Source organism: Pseudorca crassidens, chromosome 5 (genome assembly GCF_039906515.1).
Source record: "Pseudorca crassidens isolate mPseCra1 chromosome 5, mPseCra1.hap1, whole genome shotgun sequence".
Lineage (NCBI taxonomy): Eukaryota > Metazoa > Chordata > Mammalia > Artiodactyla > Delphinidae > Pseudorca > Pseudorca crassidens.
In genome coordinates, this window is record NC_090300.1 from 120,497,821 (window position 1) to 120,519,318 (window position 21,498).

General features: G+C 38.9%; 2 long non-coding RNA genes across 9 annotated transcripts in view; one reads left to right on the forward strand and one right to left on the reverse strand.

Annotated features, from left to right (window-relative positions):
• The window catches only part of LOC137225332 (uncharacterized), a 195,385-nt gene that overhangs the window by 49,108 nt on the left and 124,779 nt on the right, over positions 1–21,498 (forward strand). The gene's annotated exons all lie outside the window — the stretch shown is intronic.
• LOC137224548 (uncharacterized) lies at positions 2,848–5,207 on the reverse strand. Its single transcript, XR_010943378.1, has 2 exons — positions 5,149–5,207; positions 2,848–2,983 (listed from the first exon to the last, which is right to left on the reverse strand). It is a non-coding gene; the product is annotated as an uncharacterized lncRNA (long non-coding RNA).

A 21,498-nucleotide genomic window follows, 5' to 3' on the forward strand; every position in this document is an offset into this window, starting at 1 on the left:
AATTTTGTGGGTCAGGAACATGGGCAGATCTCAGTGAGGTAATTCTTCTGCGTTATTCTGCTGACTCATCAGCTGAAGTCACTTGGTGGTTTCTAGCTGGTGGATGAACTAGTCAGGAAAAGTGCAGGAGCAGGGAGTGAGGGTTCCAAGTGGCTTCTTCACTCACATGTATGTCATGTGGTGGGATGAGTGGAAGTCTGGACCCATAGAACAGAGCTCCTATGTTATGTCTTTAGACTTAGTCTTGCAGAATAATTAGATTTCTTATGTGGAGGCTCAGGGCTCCCAGAGAGAGTGTTCTAAGAAAGAGGAAACAGCACCTGATGTCTCCTTAGAGCCTGGGTCCAGAAACTAACACAGAGATGCTTTTGCCATATTCAAGTAGTCAAAGTTATCAAAGAACCAACTCAGATTCAGGAAGGAGTTATAGAGCCCACCTTTCCAGATATGTCACAGAATTTGTAGCCATCTTTAACCTGCCACACCATCCACAGCACCTGGAAAGTACTAGATAAGTCTAAGCTATAATTATTATATCCCGTTACACCTTTCAAAAAGTGTGGTTATATGTTCATTTCAGGTTGTCGTAGCAAAATCGAACTTTAGCCTTGCTTTTTCTTTACCTTTGCGTACTTCTTAAAATAGTAGGTGGCAGCTGGAGTTTTAAAAACTGGTGCACCCTACACAGACCACTGAGCATTAACTGTGGGAAATCCCCCCCCCCCCCCGTGACAGCACTGGTTTCTATTTATGCCACAAGTCACACAGAGCTCAGTTTCAGTTTGTTCACTGTAGCCAATAATCCCACTAATATCACCACACAGTTGTGTGTTTCCTCTGAGAGGCCAAGGACTTAGAAAAAAAGGTGCTATCTAAGTACATTAAAATTCATTAGTAAACAATCAGATTTTCCTGGATGCATCCACTGCTGGGCTGAACCTCAGGCTCTTCTTTCTCTTCCACAGCAACACCAACAAAATCTTCCATATGAAAAGGACAGAAATAAAAACACACATAAAAAGTTGGCCACGTCCACGTTTTAAAATTTCTTGTAAAAGACTGATGATTGTGAGGCAGTAATCTAAACAGACATTTCCTGTAATCACTTACACCCCATAACGAATCAGCAGCTCAATGGGGGTTGTGCATTCTTATCTGCTGGTTTGGCTCTCTAACTTGAGTCTTTTTGTTTTGTCCAACTCTGCCTATCCTGCCTTCCTTTTTATTTATTTTTTTTTCAGATTTAATACTTTCCTGAGGTACATAAATGCTCTTTTTGGTTTTGGAAGCTCAAGGTCAATTTAAAGGCAAGTCCCCGGAGAAGTGAGCATTTGTGACTGGGTCATCTATTTCCCTGAATCTGTTACAGCTTTTGAGATATGTGTAAGGAGGAGAAAACAGATAAGCAAAATTGGTTTTTGAGACGAGGGGCACCTACAAATGGAGCACTATTGACCATGAAAATGTAGCATAACGGTATTTATTTGGAGAAAAGATCCATTTGATCATTGCATCCTCTGTCTTGAAACCAAAATGTTTATGTCCTGCTTTTATTAAAAATTTCATCATAATATAAGCCATCCCCACCCCCTTCAAGCCACACCCCAACCCACGCCGTCCTGGTTCGGTCTATTAAATGAATTCCATTTTGAGGTCATTATTTTTCCCAAGTTTCCCAGAATTACCACTCCTCCCTCTGCAAACTGTTTTAATTTGTGTTGCAAGGCTGTTTTCAGAAGGGATATTTGCTAGCAGGAGTATTGATTCTGTAATGGAGTTGCAGTTCAACTGTGACAAGAAGACTGATTTTTTTTTCTTTTTAAGGGTCATCAAGATATTTACACTCCAGAGGATAAAATTTGTACATAAAATCACCTGATTTTGCTTGTGCCCTTTCTTTTTCCTGCTTAGGCAATACACTTGCCTTAGCGCTTTGCTCGAAGTTTACACGTTTGCACCTTTGAATTACTTTCAAAAAGAAGGCCATCATTGCCTCTTTGGAAACGAAAAATTGCCTTCTAACAAGTGGGAAGTCGATATTCCCCAGAGACCACCAGTCTCCTCATGTGTGACATTATTCCCATTAGCATGCTGGGACTCTTACAGATTTTACTTGAAGCACAGTCTGGTGGAGGGAGCGCTAATTAGGAACCAGGAAGACTGTTGATACTCTCTCCTGCTCTCCACTAGCTACTTAAATTGGACCTGTACTTAACCTTTACAAGCATCCTCTTCCTCTGCCATTTAAAGCAAGAATGTGGAGCCATGTGATCTTATGGGTCCATTTTAGTTCAAAAGGCAGAAGCATAACAAGCTTAAAATACTTAGCTTTGTTACGAATTTAGACTGGACAGTGTCAAATGAAGTACTTTAAATCTTTTTTTTTCTGTTTTACTGTACTCCTTAACGTTGATTTAAATAACTAATTTATTTCATCTAAGATTTTTAACGAAAAGCTGGTCCTATCCACCTTACTTCTGCTGATGGGCTACTCAGAGAACCTCGCACAGGGTGTGAATATGGGAAATACTGAGCTGATTTCCAAGGCTCAGTCACCTTTACTCCACATGGCAGCGTTTCCATCAGACTGATGTTCACAGTTCTATTTCTGGCAGCAAGCTGCTTGGCCACAGGGCTTGTACAATTTCTCTTTTTTTCTCAACACAGCACTTTCCCAGTTCATGTAAACTCTGTGTTAATTATTTTGGCTGTTAGCTGAGAAAGAAGAAAAGCTCACATTTGCTAAATCAAGAATGACGAAGTGGATTCAAAAGTGCTCTTTCTACAAAATGGTTTACACTCCGGAGCTAATGCAGACCCTCTTTGTTTCAGTTTGTTGCACGCAAATATCGATTAATCATTTTTCTTTATTAGCTTATGTCCCCTTGGTAGTATAATGCATTTGATGTTCCTTCTGTCTTCCAGGAGAGCAGGATGCTATAAACCCAGGCTGACACTGTCAGCAAAAGGATTTCAGCAGTTTCTAGAGGTGGGGAAACAGATAATTAATGTTAGTCTCCTCTACTAAAAAATATAAATGTCAGAGAGGGATGGTGTTTCTCTTTTCCATATCCTGTAAAACTTTGTGTTGTGAATAAGTGGCCTACAGGGAAGCAGGAGACACTGGTGAAATCATCCAGTTCAAGATTCTAATTCTTCCGTTAGTTCCACACTGCTCCCTAAACAAAGTTTTCTGTGTCCTCTAAAGAAGGACCAGAGGCCAATTATAAAATGTGCACAGCTGTCAGAGAAGCGTAAGTGTCTAGGCAAAGGAGAGTATTTGCATGAGGTCTTTCCCTCTGACTACCTAAAGAATGTGTATTTTTAGGTGCAAAGGAGAGAATTAAGCTGCCTTTTTAGGTCCTAGTTGATAAGCATAGTTTTAACAGTCAGAACTCTGTGGCTCCAAGTATGGAAAAGAATTGAGTTAGTTTACATATGTAAGAAGATGTGCTTCACAGGACTAGAAACTGGGGTGTTATACAGGCTGGGGACATATCTCTGTGCATCTGTTTTCTTTTCTCATGTTTCACACAGACTTGTTATTTGGTCAGGGAATATAAATACCTCACAGCTCCTAGGATCCTGCTGTCTTAAAGCAAACAAACACCAACAACAGAAAATAGACCTTGCTAAACTGAGGGTCTTTCAGTCCCAACTCCAAAATAAGGAAAGGGCAGTATTTTTTTGTCTCAGCTCACGTCGAATGAATATTGTCCCTTGAATTACCTGTGGTAAGGGGGTTCTATAAGGAAACCCATATTTAGCTGTTGGGAATGTACTAACTCTTCACCTCCACACCACTCTGTGTCAAGGAAGCCACTCAAGTATAATTGACTAAAGACTATTGACCATTGTCAAGGACCTGAACTTTTGTACTCAAACCAATGAAAATAAAACTCGATGTATGTCCTTGATTGATGTGCTTATCAAGAGGGGCTTTTCCTTTGTGGCAAAAAAAGAAAGTAAGGTCCAAAGCTGAAGAGAAGACATACTTCTATTACTTTTTTTTTTTTTTTTTTAATTTTAGGCACTATTCATTGACTTTCCACTGTGGAAAAGGAGACTTTTGTTCTCTTTGACACCCAACTTCTCCACCTAGCTCCGGCACCCCCACAGCGCTCTCAAAAAACACATTTCCTATCCCTGCCATATAGTTATATTTTTGGATAGAACAATAATGACTGTTTTTATTATTATGAACATGTATTCACACATGTTCATTTCACAGTAATGAACAACGCCAGAATCCCAGTGGCTTTTGCTCATGCAAAGTCCACTCCAGGATTAAGTGACTCTCCTGGGCAGTTGTCCTTTATGCACTGGCCCAGCAGTCCACAGTGTTCTCATTTTGTGGCTGTACCAGCTCAGTTTACAATCTAAGGCAAAGGAGAGAGAATGGAGTAGAAAATCCAGGGGCGAACTAGGGCACCTTCCAGGCACCAGTGGGGGACCACAGACACCTAAGGGGACAGGAGGAACCCCCAGCAACCGGGTAGGACATGGGGCATGGGGGGAGTGAGGGGGGAGGAGAAGTGGAAGCGGGACAGGACTGGTGCCCCTGAGGGGTGGCTGGGGGAGGGGAAGGGATCCCACGCCCGAAGGGGGAAACTGGGGGACCATTGGGAGGGCAGAGGATCAAAAGGGAGCGTGGCCAGGTTTCCCTGCCCACTTCCCTGCTGAGATGCCGGGCCTGATCCTCTGCCCAGCTAGGCCTCCTCCAGCCATATGGGTCCTGAGGGAGTGGGAGGGAGGGAAGGGGGAGCAAAAGTAAAGGCTGGACCTCCAGGACCGGCACCCCTCAAGGACAGCTGGGGGGGGAGGGGTTCCTACACCCAGCGGGACCACCCACGGTTAGGAGTCCAGCAGGGATGGGGGAGACCCTGTGGGAGATGGGGTGGGGGGACGTGGACAAATGGAAGGGAAAGCAACCAGCGCTTACCCTGTCCACTTAGGCACCGGGGAGCCTGTTGAGCTCCCGAGCCTAATTCTCTGCCCTCAGAGCCTCCCTCCTACCGCACAGAGCCTAAGCCCCGCCCCTACACCACCCCCCAGGGCCCCACCTTTACAATCGGAAAGCCCCTCTGAGACCCCCTCCAACCGCGCTAGGCCTAAACCCCATCCACACACCCGCACCCAGGTCCTCACCTCCAAACTCCTGAACTCCACACTCCAGAGGCCCCCATTTGTCATGCTGTGTCTCTGCTTCTGGACAGGTCCTAAGCAGAGGCCCCACCCCAAGTTTGAAGGTCGCTGCCTAGGCCCCGCCCCCAAGTCCTGTCCTGGTTGAGTGGGTCCTGAGCCTAGGCCCTGCCTCACACTCGAACATCATGCCGCCACCCCCTTAGGTCCCACCCCACCCTAAACCCCACCTCTGCCTAAGTTCCATCTCTGCCTAAACTCTGCCCCCATGGCCAAGGATTTTTTTTTCTTTTTTCCTCTTTTAGATTGGGGTTCTGTTTAGCCTTGTTGATTCATTTATAGTTTTATTTTTTCTAATCTTTTATTTTTCTAATTTTATTTTATTCTTTATGCTTTGTTATTGTTCTGCTCCTTTTGGCTTGTTCCCCGCCACCCTTTTTTTTTTCTTTTTTCTGTAGTGGTTTTGTTTTACTTTGTTGCAGTTGTTTCAATTATATTTTAATTTATCCTAGCATATTTTTTATCTTTCAAATTTTATTTTGTTTTTTATTCTTTGTTATTGTACTGCTCCTTTTTTTTTTTTTTTTTTTTTTTTTTTTGCCTCATCACATGGCTTGCAGGATCTTGGTTCCCAGGCTGGAGGTCAGGCCCAAGCTCCCGTGGTGGGAGCTCTGAGTCCAAACTGCTGGACTAACAGAAAACCTCAGACCCCAGGAAATATTAATTGGAGTGAGGCCACTCAGAGGTCCTCATCTTGGCACAAGGACCTGGCTCTATCCACTGCCTGCAAACTCCAGTACTGGACACCTCAGACCAAACAACCAGTAACACAGGAATACAGCCCCACCCATCAAAAAAAAAAGAAATGACAAAAAAATATGTTACAGACGAAGGAGCAAGGTAAAAACCTACAATACCGAATAAATGAAGATGAAATACGCAACCTACCTGAAAAAGAATTCAGAGTAGTGATAGTAAAGATGATCCAAAATCTCGGAAACAGAATGAAGAAAATACAAGAAACATTTAACAAGGATGGAGGAGAACTAAAGAGCAAACAAACAGTGATGAACAACACAATAACTGAAAATAAAAATACTCTAGAAGGAATCAGTAGCAGAATAATTGAGGCAGAAGGATGGATAAGTGACCTGGAAGATAAAATAGTGGAAATAACTACTGCAGAGCAGAATAAAGAAAAAAGAATGAAAAGAATTGAGGACAGTCTCAGAGACTTCTGGGACAACATTCAACACACCAACATTCGAATTATAGGTGTCCCAGAAAAGAAAAGGAAAAGAAAGGGTCTGAGAAAATATTTGAAGAGATTATAGTTGAAAACTTCCCTAACATGGGAAAGGAAATAGTCAATCAAATCAATGAAGCACAGAGAGTCCCATACAGGATAAACCCAAAGAGAAACAACCAAGACACACATTAATCAAACTATCAAAAATTAAATACAAAGAAAAAATATTGAAAGCAGCAAGGGAAAAGCAACAAATAACATACAAGGGAATCCCCATAAGGTTAACAGCTGATCTTTCAGCAGAAACTCTGCAAGCCAGAAGGTACTGGCAGGACATATTTAAAGTGATGAAAGGGAAAAACCTACAACCAAGATTACTCTACCAGCAAGGATCTCATTCAGATTCAATGGAGAAATCAAAAGCTTAACAGACAAGCAAAAGCTATGAGGATTCAGCACCACCAAATGCAACAGGAATTTCTCTAAGTGGGAAACACAAGAGAAGGAAAAGACCCACAAGAACAAACCCAAATCAATTAAGAAAATGGTATTAGGAATATACATATCAATAATCATCTTGAATGTAAATGGATTAAATGCTCCAACCAAAATACACAGAGTGGCTGAATGGATACAAAAACAAGACCCGTATATATGCTGTCTACAAGAAACCATTTCAGACCTAGGGACACATACAGACTGAAAGTGAGGGGATGGAAAAAGATATTGCATGCAAATGGAAATGACAAGAAAGTTGGAGTAGCAATACTCATATCAGATAAAATAGACTTTAAAATAAAGACTGTTACCAGATATAAGGAAGGACACTACATAATGATCAAGGGATCAATCCAAGAAGAAAACATAACAATTATAAATATTTATGTACCCAACATAGGAGCACTTCAATACATAAGGCAAATGCTGACAGCCATAAAAGGAGAAATTGACAGTGACACAATAGTAATAGGGGACTTTAACACCCCACTTACACCAACAGACAGATCATCCAGACATAAAATAAATAAGGAAACACAAGCTTTAAATGACACAATAGACCAGATAGACTTAACTGATATTTTTAGGACATTCCACCTGAAAACGGAAGAATTCACTTTCTTCTCAAGTGCACACGAAATGTTCTCCAGAATAGATCACATCTTGGGTCACAAATCAAGCCTTGGAAAATTGAAATTGTATCAAGCATCTTTTCTGACCACAATGCTATGAGATTAGAAATCAGTTACAGGAAAAAATACAGTAAAAAACACAAACACACAGAGGCTAAACACTGCACTGCTAAATAACCAAGAGATCACTGAAGAAATCAAAGAGGAAATCAAAAAATACCTAGAAACAAATGATAATGAAAAAAGATGATTCAAAACCTATGGGATGCTGCAAAAGCAGTTCTAAGAGGCAGGGTCATAGCAATTCAAGCTCACCTCAAGAAACAAGAAAAATCTCAAACAATCTAACCTTACACCTAAAGCAAGTAGAAAAAGAAGAACAAAGAAAACCCAAAGTTAGTAGAAGGAAAGAAATCATAAAGATCAGAGCAAAAATAAATGAAATAGAAACAAAGAAAGCAATAGCAAAGGTTAATAAAACTAAAAGCTGGTTCTTTGAGAAGATAAACAAAATTGATAAATGGTTAGCCAGAGTCATCAAGAAAAAAAGGGAGAGGACTCAAATCAATAAAATTAGAAATGAAAAAGGAGAGATTACAACTGACACCGCAGAAATACAAAAGATCGTAGAAGACTCCTACAGGCAACGATATGCAAATAAAATGGACAACCTGGAAGAAATGGTCAAATTCTTGGAAAACTACTACTTTCCAAGATTGAACCAGGAAGAATTAGAAAATATAAACAGACCAATCACAGGTAATGAAATTGAAACTGTATTTAAAAATTTTCCAACAAACAAAAGTCCAGGACCAGATGGCTTCACAGGCGAATTCCATCGAACATATAGAGAAGAGCTAACACCCATCCTTGTCAAACTCTTCCAAAAAATTGTAGAGGGAGGAACCCTTCCAAACTCATTCTACAAGGCCACCAACTCTCTGATACCAAAACCAGACAAAGATGTCACAAAAACAGAGAATTATAGACCAATATCACTGATGAGCATAGATGCAAAAATCCTCAAAGGATTTTGAGGATTCCTGACATAGCCGTTTAAGCATTCTATATTTAATTACCTGGACAGCTCCCATGGCCAGCACCATCTCTCACACTCTACTCCTTTTGTTTTTTATGTGATTTGGTGCTTGAAAGACTCATCTATTTTGAGCTCTTCTTTGGCTGCCTGGGATTTATAGTTCCTCAGCTTTGTTAGGTTTGAACTGTCAATCTCGTCCCACTTGTTTTATAATATCTTCCAGGAGTTCTTCACTTTTCTGGTTTTTAGTAGCATACCACCGAGATTTCAAGCGCTGTTATGGATTTATTTTTATCATTTTATTTCTTGGGTCATTAGAAAAGGGATTTGAGGAAGCAGGAAAGCTAAACTCAAGAGCCTTTGGTAAGCCATCTTGAGAGCCTCTATGCCTTTTTTTTCTTATTACATATAGACTTCTTGAAATACTTCCCTGCTTCCCCCACCCTTTTTTCCCCACCATGTTTTTAAAAAAACTTGCAGAGACAAATTTCCAAGGTAAAACCTACTGAATATGATAATAAATATACATAGACCCAATCCTTGACTGCTCAAATCCCTCACCCAAGGAGGAAGACAAGTTGTCCCCATAGAGACGGATTGATTCTTTGTGATTACACGAAACAGTTATACCAGAAAACTGGAGTTCTACTCCTGGCAAGACAGGTGAAAATGATGTTATTCAGGAAAATACAAATAAAGGTGTTAATGATTTGTCACTGCACACTCACCAAAATGGTTAAAGTGAAAAAGACTGATGTTATAAAGAGTTGGCAAGGCTGCATGGCAACTAGAACTCCTTTACCAGATGATAGTAATGAAAACTGATAAAACCATTGGTGAAACTGGCATTATCTACCAAATTTGAACACACACAAGACCTATAATCTGGAAAATTCACTTCGAGGTGTACATTCAATAGAAATGCATATACAGGTACAGCAAAAGACATTTTGATAATGTTCATATCAGTATTATTTTCAGTAGTCCCAAACTAGAAACAACCTAATGTCCATCCATCATCAGAAAAATGTATAAATATGTTGAAAATATTCATATATTAGTACATACAGCATGACTTCTATACAGCAATGAAATTGGTAAACTGCTGTTACATAAAAAAAGATTAATCTCACAAAAGTTAGTGAACAAAGGAAGTCAAATAGAAAAGAGTACATATTGTATGATTTCATTTAGAGAAAATTTAAAAGGAGGCAAAACTAATCTATGGCATTAGATGTCAGTATGGTGATTACTTTCGGGGAAGAAGAAGAAGAAGAGCGGGTAATCAGAATGGGTACAAAGTGAAAATCAGGGTGCTGGAAACTTTCTCTTTCTTGACCTTGGTGGCGATTTCGTGGGTGTGTTCATTTTTTGATAATTCAAATTGTCCATTGATTTGTGCATTTTTCTGAGTTGTACAATTCCTCAATTAAAAAGTTACAAAAGAAGCTGCCTTGCTTGAAATAAATAATCCCATTATTTCCAATATACATGAGCCAACCCAATCTCTAAATTATTAAATTTCTATAAGAAATGAGTATATATATTTCTATAAGAAAAGAGTAATGATACTCTTTATTTGTATGATATTCAGCAATTTTTAGAGAACTCTCAAATTATCTCACTTGGATTCATGACATCATAATGAAGTATCCTGCAAGTAATTGTAGACTTCTTGACATAGAATAACTCAGAGAATTGTCCTTTGCCATGTGTGGCAAGTAACAAAACTGGGACTGGAACCCAAGGCTAATGACTCTATTCTGCTATCTTTCACTATATTTACTGGCCTCCACCCTGGAACTTTGGGACCTTGGATAGATTTTTTTTCTTATCTTTCATTCCCTAATGCGTCTTTCTGCTTCATAGCTATCCTAAAAAACTAACCTAGGCAATTTTTTTAGTGATTGTATGAGTTAACTATGTTTTAAAAGAAGCTTCTTAGAAAAATTTTCTCATCCACAGGTGAGATCAAGCACCATAGAAATTTGATCACAATTGTGGGGTTGATTTTTGCTATGTTACCTTCAGATACATGGCCTTACTCTCACATTGTAGTAGCTAATGATTATGCTTATGTGTAGACTCAGGTCTGTTTGAAGGGAACCAATCATATACAAATGAATGCACTTGTTACTCTGAATTCTGTAAATTACCTGGCCTCTCCCATGCCAAAAGCACAAAGTATAGGGTGAGAGAAGTGGAAAGAAGTCAAAGAAGTCAAATAGGTCCTCAACTCTAGCCATCCTGCCCCAAGTACAGTTGGATTTTAAAACACCATCCTCCAATTTACATTTAAGTCAAAGTATCTGATAGTAGGTGGTGCTAGGGAGAGGATGGAGAATACATGTCCTAACTTGGGATGAGTTGGGGAATGCTTAGGAGGTGGGATGACACAGGGCAGGTAGAAATGAGGAGGCAGGAAGGCCATATGATATTTAACAGTTGAGGTTTATACTTATACAAATAAATAGATTTATACTCATGCAAATAAAGTAGAGTTTATACTCATACAAATAACTCATCTAAATATCAGGAGGCAAGGCCCATTGTCCTTTCTGTTCCAAGTTCCTCTTTTCTCAAACTTCGGAGTGTTCTTTGTGTATTATTTTCCCCTTTAAGGTTTTCCTAGATTCCTCTATTTCATTGTCTTCATGTGGGTGATATGTCCCTGCTGTGGCTGAATTTGCTTTACATCTTGAGAGATATCTGAATTTAACAGTATTTCTGACCTAGGAAATCTCCAGAGGGGCTTAAAGGCAACAAGGCAATGGCTTAAGATGATCAAAACAAATAGATGCATAGTTAGGCACTGGTTTGCTTTGTTTATATTGTCCTATCCCTCATCAAAAATTGTTTGAGAATCACGGTTTTATAAAAGAAAAGTGAACTAACAGTTAATGCTTTCTAAAGTTTGCAAACAGGAAAGACTTCTCAATGGCAACATAATACAGTTTGTAACATTCAGAATCAATGCCCGTATGCTTCAGTCAGATTAATGACATAATCAGGAAAATAGTCTACAAACTAAGAGTGCATCTTACTCTAAAATAGTACCAGAACCTTATGTTATCTATAGCATAATTTTAACTGCTTTCATATGGAAAATTTTTCTCAGTCAACCTTTGCTGCTCTGAAGAAACCATTATAATTTTTGAGTAAACAATGTTTAAACCAAAGTGCAATGTTTATTCTCAAATACACATTTGGGTCTTAACATTGTTGTTTTAGTCTGATTAAATGTGAATTTCTCATATTTAGTGCTAGATTAAGAAATAACTGTGTAACTTCTTCTTTCCCTTGTTAAGTTACAGGAAAGCAGTTAATTATAATTTGTAAATGGTGATCATAGGGATTCAAAACATGAGAATTACAAACTACTCTCTCAATTTATTTCTATTTTGATTGCATACAAATCAATTTTATTTTAGTATCAACTTTAAAGACTACAAAATGGAGGAGGGGAGAAAAGATGACACCCCATTAACTATACCTGCCTTCAAAACTTCTGCCAATGCCCGTAGCTCCAGAATCCTGATTTCCTTGGCAGTTTCCAACCCATCAGTGGGTTTTGTGCCTATTTCAGGACAAGAGAACAGAGAAAAAAGATAAGAGGGTGAATTGTGCTCTGTTCAGCTCATAAACTGTGGCAGATAGAATCAATGAGAAAAAAATAGACAAGCTTATATTTGAAAAATTATTCTTATTGTAAAAGAAATACATGTTCACATAGAGAAACACAGAAAAGTCTAAAAAAGAAAATAAAAAAATATCTGTAACCCATTTCCTAGAAAACCACTGTTAATATTTTTTTTTCAATTTCTGTATAGGTTCTTTCTGTGTGTACATACATACAGTACATAATGTGTATGTGTGTATTTCATATATATAAATATGTGTGTATATACACACATATATATGCATTCCTTCAACTATAAATTTTGTTTCATAATTTTAATAGATTAATAATAAGTTGTGGATCATTCCAGTAGTGTTATATATAATCTATAAAACCCCCCAAATTAGCTAACCATTTGTCCATTGCATATTTAGGTTATTACACATTTACTATATGTTGGATCTTTACTCAGTGCTGAGGATACAATATTTGCTCCAGAGAGCAATCAGATTAATAGAGTAAATAGACAATTTTGCAAGGGTGATAGTTCGATTAATAGGAGAATGGCCAATATTATATGAGAGCGCACAGGAAGGAATTTGATTTATACTGACGGTATGCAGGTTGTCCTTTCAGAGAAGGTTAATATCCGAGTTAAGTCTCAAAGCCTGAGTAAGAGTTTCAGTAAAAGGAGTGGGTGTTGATATAGGGAGGGGATGTGGATTAGTTCAAAAGGTATGAGATAAACCACATTGGAAAAATTGAAAGCAGTCTCCCATCATCAGAGGATTGGGTAATGAGGTAGGAGTGGTAGAGTGATGAATGATAAGGCTGGAGAATTAGGTAGGAGCAGATAATTAAAAAATCAGTCTAAATGTTTGAATTTCATTCAGAAAGTACTTGAGAGCCAGGGAAGGATTTTCAACTGGGGAGTGGTGTAATCAGATTTGCATTTTACAGTGCAGTCTGGGGAATGGATTGGAGGAGATTGAGTATGGAGTTGTGGAGATTAGTTAGACTCCTGATGATAATGATTCTGTGAAAGGAGATGATTCCAAGTCCTGAGGCAGAGGAAGTGGAGATGAAGGGGAAGGAATAAACTGGAGCATTATGTTTTGATACTAATATTGTTGGGACTGAGTGACTGATTGCATGTGAAATACAAGGGAGAGGGAAGAGTTAAGTGTCATTTTTGGATTTCTAAATGGATGATGGAGAACTGGTAGAGGATAAGGTTTTGGAATGAAAATGATGAATTTAATTTTGAACAGGCTGAGTTGGAGATTCATGTGAGACACTTAAAATAAGTCATTGGATAGAAAGTCTGGGCTAAAAATTTAGAGTGGAAGCATTTTTTCAATGTTGGATACCTAACTAAGAGTGAAATTACTGAGTCATGGAGTAAGTCTACGTTTAACTCTATGGGAACTCTTTTTGAAGAACTATCAAACTGTCTCCACAACAGCTACACCATTTCACATTCCCACTGCAATGCATGAGGGTTCTAGCTTCTCTACATTCTCAACATTTGTTATCTTTTTGATTCTAGCCATTTCAGTCAGTGTGAAGTAGTATCACAGTGTGATTTTGATTTGCATTTCCCGAAAGACCAATGATATTTAACATGGTGTCATGTGCTTATGGGTCATTGCGTACCTTCTTTGGAGAAATGTCTGTTCAAATCCTTTGTCCATTTTTAAAATTGGGTTGTTTCTTACATTGTTGAGTTGTAAGAATTCTATGTATTTTATGGATACAAGTCCATTATCAGGTATGTGATTTACAAATATTTTCCTCCAATCTGCGAGTTGTCTGTACACTTTTTTTTTTTTTCCGGTACGCGGACCTCTCACTGTTGTGGCCTCTCCCATTGCGGAGCACAGGCTCCGGATGCGCAGGCTCAGCGGCCATGGCTCACGGGCCCAGCCGCTCCGTGGCATGTGGGACCGGGGCACGAACCCGTGTCCCCTGCATTGGCAGGCGGACTCTCAACCACTGCGCCACCAGGGAAGCCCCTGTACACTTTATTGATGGTATCCTTTGCAGCACAAAAGTTTTTGGTTTTGATGAAATCCAATTTATCTGTTTTTCTTTCGTTACTTGTGCTTTTTGTATCATATCAAAGAAACCGTTGTCTAATCTAAGGTTTGGAAGATTTACTCTTATGTTTTCCTCTAAAAGTGTTATAGTTTTAGCTCTTGCATTTTTGCGTATCATTCACTTTAAGTTAATTTTTCTACATTGTGTGTGATAGACGTTCAATTTTATTCTTTACATGTGGATATATAGTTGTCACAGCACCACTTGTTGAAAGTAGTATTCCTTCCTTACTGTATTGTCTTAGCACCCTTGTTGAAAATCAAATGGCCATGAATGTTATATTTGGACTCTATTCTAATCCACTGATATGTTATGAATAATCTTATGCCAGTATTTTGAAATCAGGAAGTGTGAGTAGCCCAAATTTGTTCTTTTTCAAGATTATTTTGTCTATTCTGTATGCCTTGCATTTTCGTATGACTTTTAGGATCAGAGGGTCAGTTTCTTCAAAAATGGTAGAAGGAATATTGATATGGTTTGCACTGGATGCATAGATCATTTGGGGGGGTATTGCCATCTTAGCCATGTTAAGTGTTCAAACCCATGAATATCCATATCTTTCCATTTATTTAGGTCTCAGTTTCTTTCAATGATGTTTTGTGGTTTTCAGTATACCTGTCTTGCACTTTAAAAAAATTAATTCCTAAGTATTCTTCATGGTATTACAAATATAGTAGTTTTCTTAATTTCATTTTTGGATTGTTTATTGTTAGTGTATAGGAATACAGCTGATTTTTTAATATTGATTTTGTATCCTTCCACCTTGCTGAACTCATGTATCTGTTCCAATTTTTTTTGGTAGATTTCTTAGGATTTTCTATATACAAGACCAGGTCGTATGCAAATAAATATAATTTTACTTCTTCCTTTCCAATCTGGATGTCTTTAACATATTTTCCTTACCATTACCCTGGTTCAAACTTCTAGTACAGTGTTGAATAGAAATAGCAAGAGCGAATATCCTTGTCTTGTTTCTGGTCTTACGGGGGGAGCTTTCAGTCTTTAACCAGTAAGTATAATGTTAGCTGTGGGATTTTTATAAATACTCTTTATCATATTGAGGAAGTTCCCTTCTATTTCTAGTTTAATGAGTGTTTTTAATCATTAAAGAGTGTTGGGTTTTCTCAAATGCTTTTCCTGCATTTGTTGAGATTATTGAGTATTTTGGTTGAGGATTACTGTCTCTATAGTCGTAAAAATATTGCCCCGTAGACTTCCTTCCCTTGTGATACCTTTTCAGCTTTTGGTGTCAGAATAATAGTGGCTTTATAGAATGTGTTGGGAAGTATTACATTCTTCTATTTTGGGGGAGATTTTGGAAATATTGTGTTAATTATTCTTTAAATGTTTGATGAAATGCACTGGTGAAGCTATCCTGTTGTAGGCTTTTCTTTGTGGGAAATTTTTGGATATTAATTCAATATGTTAACTTATAAGTGTATTCAGATTTTCTGTTTCTTCTCAAGTCATTTTTAATAGTTTGTTTCTAGGAATTTTTTCATTATGGTCAGAGAACATAATTTGTATTCCCTTAAATTTTAAATTTAATCAGATTTGTTTTAGCACCTAACTGTATACTGGAGAATGTTCCATCTACACTTGAGAAGCATGTGTATTCTGCTGTTTTGTGTGGAATGAAAACATATTTGGTCTGAGATTTTGAAAGCCAGTCCAGTTCTCTTTGGTTAACTACTTGCATGATATCTTTTCCTGTCCTTTTACTTTCAACCTGTTTGTCTCTTTGAACTGGAAGTGTGTCTCTCGTAGACAGCATATTGTTGATTCGTGTTTTTTTTTTTCAACTGATTCTGCCAAATTCTATCTTTTAATTGTAGTATTTTAATGACTTACATTAATTTATTTACTGGTAGGGTAGGATTTCTATGTGTTATTGTCTTTGTGTTCCTTTACTTTTCCATTTCTTCCTTATTTTTTATTGTATAGATATTTGAAGTTATACCATTATAATTCCTTTATTTCTTTTACTGTTTTAAAATTTTTCTTCACGATTGCTCTGAGGATTATAATTAATGTCTGAAGTTTAAAAAATCTAGTTCTTTTTTTAAAAAGTAAATTTATTGATTTATTCCTTTTTGGCCATGTCAGGTCTTCGTTGCTGTGTGTGGGCTTTCTCTAGTAGCGGCGAGCAGGGGCTACTCTTCATTGCGGTGCATGGGCTTCTCATTGCAGTGTCTTCTCTTGTGGAGCATGGGCTCTAGGCGTGTGGGCTTCGGTAGTTGTGGCTCATGGGCTCTAGGGCACAGGCTCTGTAGTTGTGGCACTCGGGCTTAGTTGCTCCACGGCATGTGGGATCTTCCCGGACTAGGGCTCGAACCCGTGTCCCCTGCATTTGCAGATGGATTCTTAACCACTGTGCCACCAGGGAAGTCCCTAGTTCTTATTAAAAGAAACCTAATGTTAAACAGTATACAAAACTTATTCTGATATAGCTCTGTTCTTTTCTCATTCTTTTGTGTTATTATTGCATACAAATTATATATTTACATATTATAAGCCAATGCACAGTTTTGTAAAATTATTGTTTATGTAATTGTCTTTTTAATCAAAAAGTAGAAAAAAGGAATTACAAACAAAAATACATTTATACTGTTTTTTATATTAACCTCTGCAGTTATCTTTACCAATGCTCTTTATTTCTTCTTGTGCATTTGAGCTACTGTCTACTTTCTCTCATTTTAGCCTGAAAAACTTCCATTAATATTTCTTGTAAAGCAGGTATGGTAGGGTTATATTCTTTAGTTTATGTTTCCTGAAAATGTCTTAATTTACCCTTCATTTTTGCAGGATAGTTTTTCTGAATATAAAATTCTTAACAGTATTGGCTGATAGTATTTTTCTTTGAACACTTTGAATTTGTCATACAGCTGCCTTCTAGAATCCATGATTTCTTATGAGAAATCGCCTGTTAATCTTTGAGAAACCTTTGTACATGATGAGATAATTTTATTTTACTGCCTTCAAGATGATCTCTTTGTCCTTGGCTTTTGACAATTTTACTATAAGTTGCCTAGGTATGGATCTCTGAGTTTATCCTACTTGGAGTTGATTGAGCGTCTTGGGTATGCATTTTAATTTTTTCCATCAGCTTTGGGAAGTTTCTGGTCATTACTTTTTATTTCTATTTTTTTAATATTTATTTATTTATTTGGCCATGCTGGGTCTTTCATTGCGGTATGTGAGATCTTCATTGTAGCATGAGGGATCTTGAGTTGCAGCATGCAGATTCGTACTTGTGGCATGAGGGTTCTACTTCCCTGACCAGGGATTGAACCCATGCCCCATGTATTTGGAGTGTGGAGTCTTAACCACTGGACCACCTGGGAAGTCCCTAGTCATTACTTTTTAAAGTAGTCTTTCTGCCCTTTCTTTCTCTCTTCTTCTGGAACTACAATTATATATTGGTATAGTTGATGGTATCCCATAGGTCTCTGAGACTCTGTCCATTTTTTTTCATTAGTTTTCTTTCTGTTCTTCAGCCTAGATTATCTAACTTCAAATTCTGCCATTTTGAGGAGACCTTCAAGATGGCGGAGGACTAAGACATGGAGATCACCTTCCTCTCAACAAATACATTGGAAATACACCTACATGTGGAACAACTCCTACAGAACACCTACTGAATGCTGGCAGAAGACCTCAGACTTCCCAAAAGGCAAGAAACTCCCCACGTACCTGGGTAGGGAAAAAGAAAAAAGAATAAACAGAGATAAAGAATAGGGACGGGACCTGCAACTCTGGGAGGGAGCTGTGAAGGAGGAAATGTTCCACACACTAGGGAGCCCCTTCACTTCGGGGGTTGGGAAGGAGGGAAGCTTCAGAGCCATGGAGAAGAGCACACCAATACGGGTACAGACGGCAAAGTGGAGAGATTCCCATACAGAGGATCCGTGCCGACCAGCACTCACCAGACTGAGAGGCTTGTCTGCTCCTGCGCCGGGCACAGGCAGGGGCTGGGAACTGAGGCTCCGGCTTCGGAGATCGGATCCCAGGGAGAGCACTGGGGTTGGCTGCGTGAACACAGCTTGAGGGGGGCCAGTGCGCCACAGCTAGCAGGGAGGGAGTCCGGGAAAAAGTCTGGAACTGCCTAAGAGGCAAGAGACCATTAATTCAGGATGCACGAGCAGAGGGGATTCAGAGCATCACCTAAATGAGCTCCAGAGATGGGCGTGAGCTGCGGCTATCAGCGTGGACCCCAGAGACGGGCATGAGACGCTAAGGCTGCTGCTGCAGCCACCAAGAAGCCTGTGTGCGAGCACAGGTCACTATCCACACCGCCCTTCTGGGGAGCCTGTGCAGCCCGCCACTGCCAGGGTCCCATGATCCAAGGACAACTTCCCCAGGAGAACACACAGCGCACCTCAGGTTGTTGCAACGTCACTCCGGCCTCTGCCACTGCAGGCTCGCCCTGCATTCCGTACTCCTCATCCCCCTCCTGGCCTGAGTGAGCCAGAGCCCCCTAATCAGCTGCTACTTTATTCCTGTCCTGTCTGAGCCAAGAACAGACGCCCTCAGGCGACCTACACGCAGAGGCAGGGCCAAATCCAAAGCTGAACCCCAGGAGCTGTGTGAACAAAGAAGAGAAAGGGAAATTTCTCCCAGCAGCCTCAGGAGCAGTGGATTAAATCTCCACAATCAACTTGATGTACCTTGAATCTGTGGAATACCTGAGCAGACAATGAATCATACCAAAATTGAGGCGGTGGACTTTGTGTGATTTTGCCTGTATAGCTTTGCTTTTATCATTTGTCCTAGAGTTCTGTCTGTCATTTTTTTTTTTAAGTATGGTTTTTAGCCCTTGTTATTATTGGTGAATTTGTTTTTTGATTTGGTTGCTGTCTTCTTTTTTTTAATTTTTAATACTTTTTATTTTTTAATAACTTTCTTTTCCTTCCTTCCTTCCTTCCTTCTTTCTCTTTCTTTCTTTCTTTCCTTCTTTCTTTCTTTCCTTCCTTCCTTCCTTCCTTCTTTCTTCCTTCCTTCCTTCCTTCCTTCCTTCCTTCCTTCCTTCCTTCCTTTCTTTCTTTCTTTCTTTCTTTCTTTCTTTCTTTCTTTCTTTCTTTCTTTCTTTCTTTCTTTCTTTCTTTCTTTCTTCATTCTCCCTTTACTTCTGAGCCATGTGACTGACAGGGTCTTGGTGGTCCAGCCAGTTGTCAGGCCTGTGTTTCTGAGGTGGGAGAGCTGAGTTCAGGACATTGGTGCACTAGAGACCTCCTGGCTCCAAGTAATATCAAAAGGCAAAAGCTCTCCCAGAGTTATCCATCTCAGTGCTAAGACCCAGCTTCATTCAATGACCAGCAAGCTACAGTGCTGGACACCCTATACCAAACAACTAGCAAGAGAGGAACACAACCCCACCCATTAGAAGAGAGGCTGCCTAAAATAATAATAAGGTCACAGACACCCCAAAACACACCACCGGACATGGTCCTGCCCACCAGAAAGACAAGGCCCAGCCTCATCTACCAGAACACAGGTACCAGTCCCCTACACCAGGAAACCTACACAACCCACTGAACCAATCTTAGCCACTGGGGGCAGACACCAAAAACAATGGGAACTACAAACATGCAGCCTATGAAAAGGAGACCCCAAACAAAATAAGTTAAACAAAATGAAAAGACAGAGAAACACACAGCAAATGAAGGAGCAAGGTAAAAACCCACGACACCAAACAAATGAAAACAAATAAGCAGTCTACCTGAAAAAATATTCAGAGTAATGATAGTAAAGATGATCCAAAATCTTGGAAATAGAATGGAGAAAATACAAGAAACTTTTAACAAAGACCTAGAAGAACTAAAGACCAAACAAACAATGATGAACAACACAATGAATGAAATTAAAAATTCTCTAGAAGGAATCAATAGCAGAAAAACTGAGGCAGAGGAAGGGATAAGTGACCTGGAAGATAAAATACTGGAAATGACTACTGCAGAGCAGAATAAAGAAAAAAGAATGAAAAGAATTGAGGACAGTCTCAGAGACATCTGGGACAACATTAAACTCACCAACATTCGAACTATAGGTGTCCCAGAAGAAGAAGAGAAAAAGAAAGGGACTGAGAAAATATTTGAAGAAATTATAGTTGAAAACTTCCCAGATATGGGAAAGGAAATAGTCAATCAAGTCCAGGAAGTGCAGAGTCCCATACAGGATAAATCCAAGGGGAAACACACCAAGACACGTATTAATCAAACAATCAAAAATTAAATACAAAGAAAAAATATTAAAAGCAGCAAGGGAATAACAGCAAATAACACACAAGGGAATCCCCATAAGGTTAACAGCTGATGTTTTAGCAGAAACTCTGCAAGCCAGAAGGGAATGGCAGGACATATTTAAAGTGATGAAAGGGAAAAACCTCCAACCAAGATTACTCTACCAGCAAGGATCTCATTAAGATTTGATGGAGAAATTAAACTTTACAGACAAGCAAAAACTAAGGGAATTCAGCACCACCAAACCAGCTTTACAACAAATGATAAGGAACTTCTCTAGGCAGGAAACACAAGAGAAGGAAAAGACCTACAATAACAAACCCAAACCAATTGAGAAAATTGTAATAGGATCATACATATTGATAACTACCTTAAATATAAATACATTAAATGCTCCAATGAAAAGAAATAGACTGGCTGAATGGATATAAAAACAAGACCCATATATATGCTGTCCACAAGAGACCCACTTCAGACCTAGGGACACATACAAACTGAAAGTGAGGGGATGGAAAAAGATATTCCATGCATATGGAAATCAGAAGAAAGCTGGAGTAGTAATTCTCATATCAGAAAAAATGACTTTAAAATAGACTATTACAAGAGACAAAGAAGGACACTACATAATGATCAAAGGATCAATTCAAGAAGATATAACAACTGTAAATATTTATGCACCCAACATAGGAACACCTCAATACATAAGGCAAATGCTAACAGCCATAAAAGGGGGAATCGACAGTAACACAATCATAGTAGGGGACTTTAACACCCCAATTTCACTGATGGACAAATTATCCAAAATGAAAATAAATAAGGAAACACAAGCTTTAAATGTTACATTAAACAAGATAGACTTAATTGATATTTATAGGACAATCCATTCAAAAGCAACATAATACACTTTCTTCTCAAGTGCTCATGGAACATTCTCCAGGATAAATCATATCTTGCATCACAAATCAAGCCTTGGTAAATTT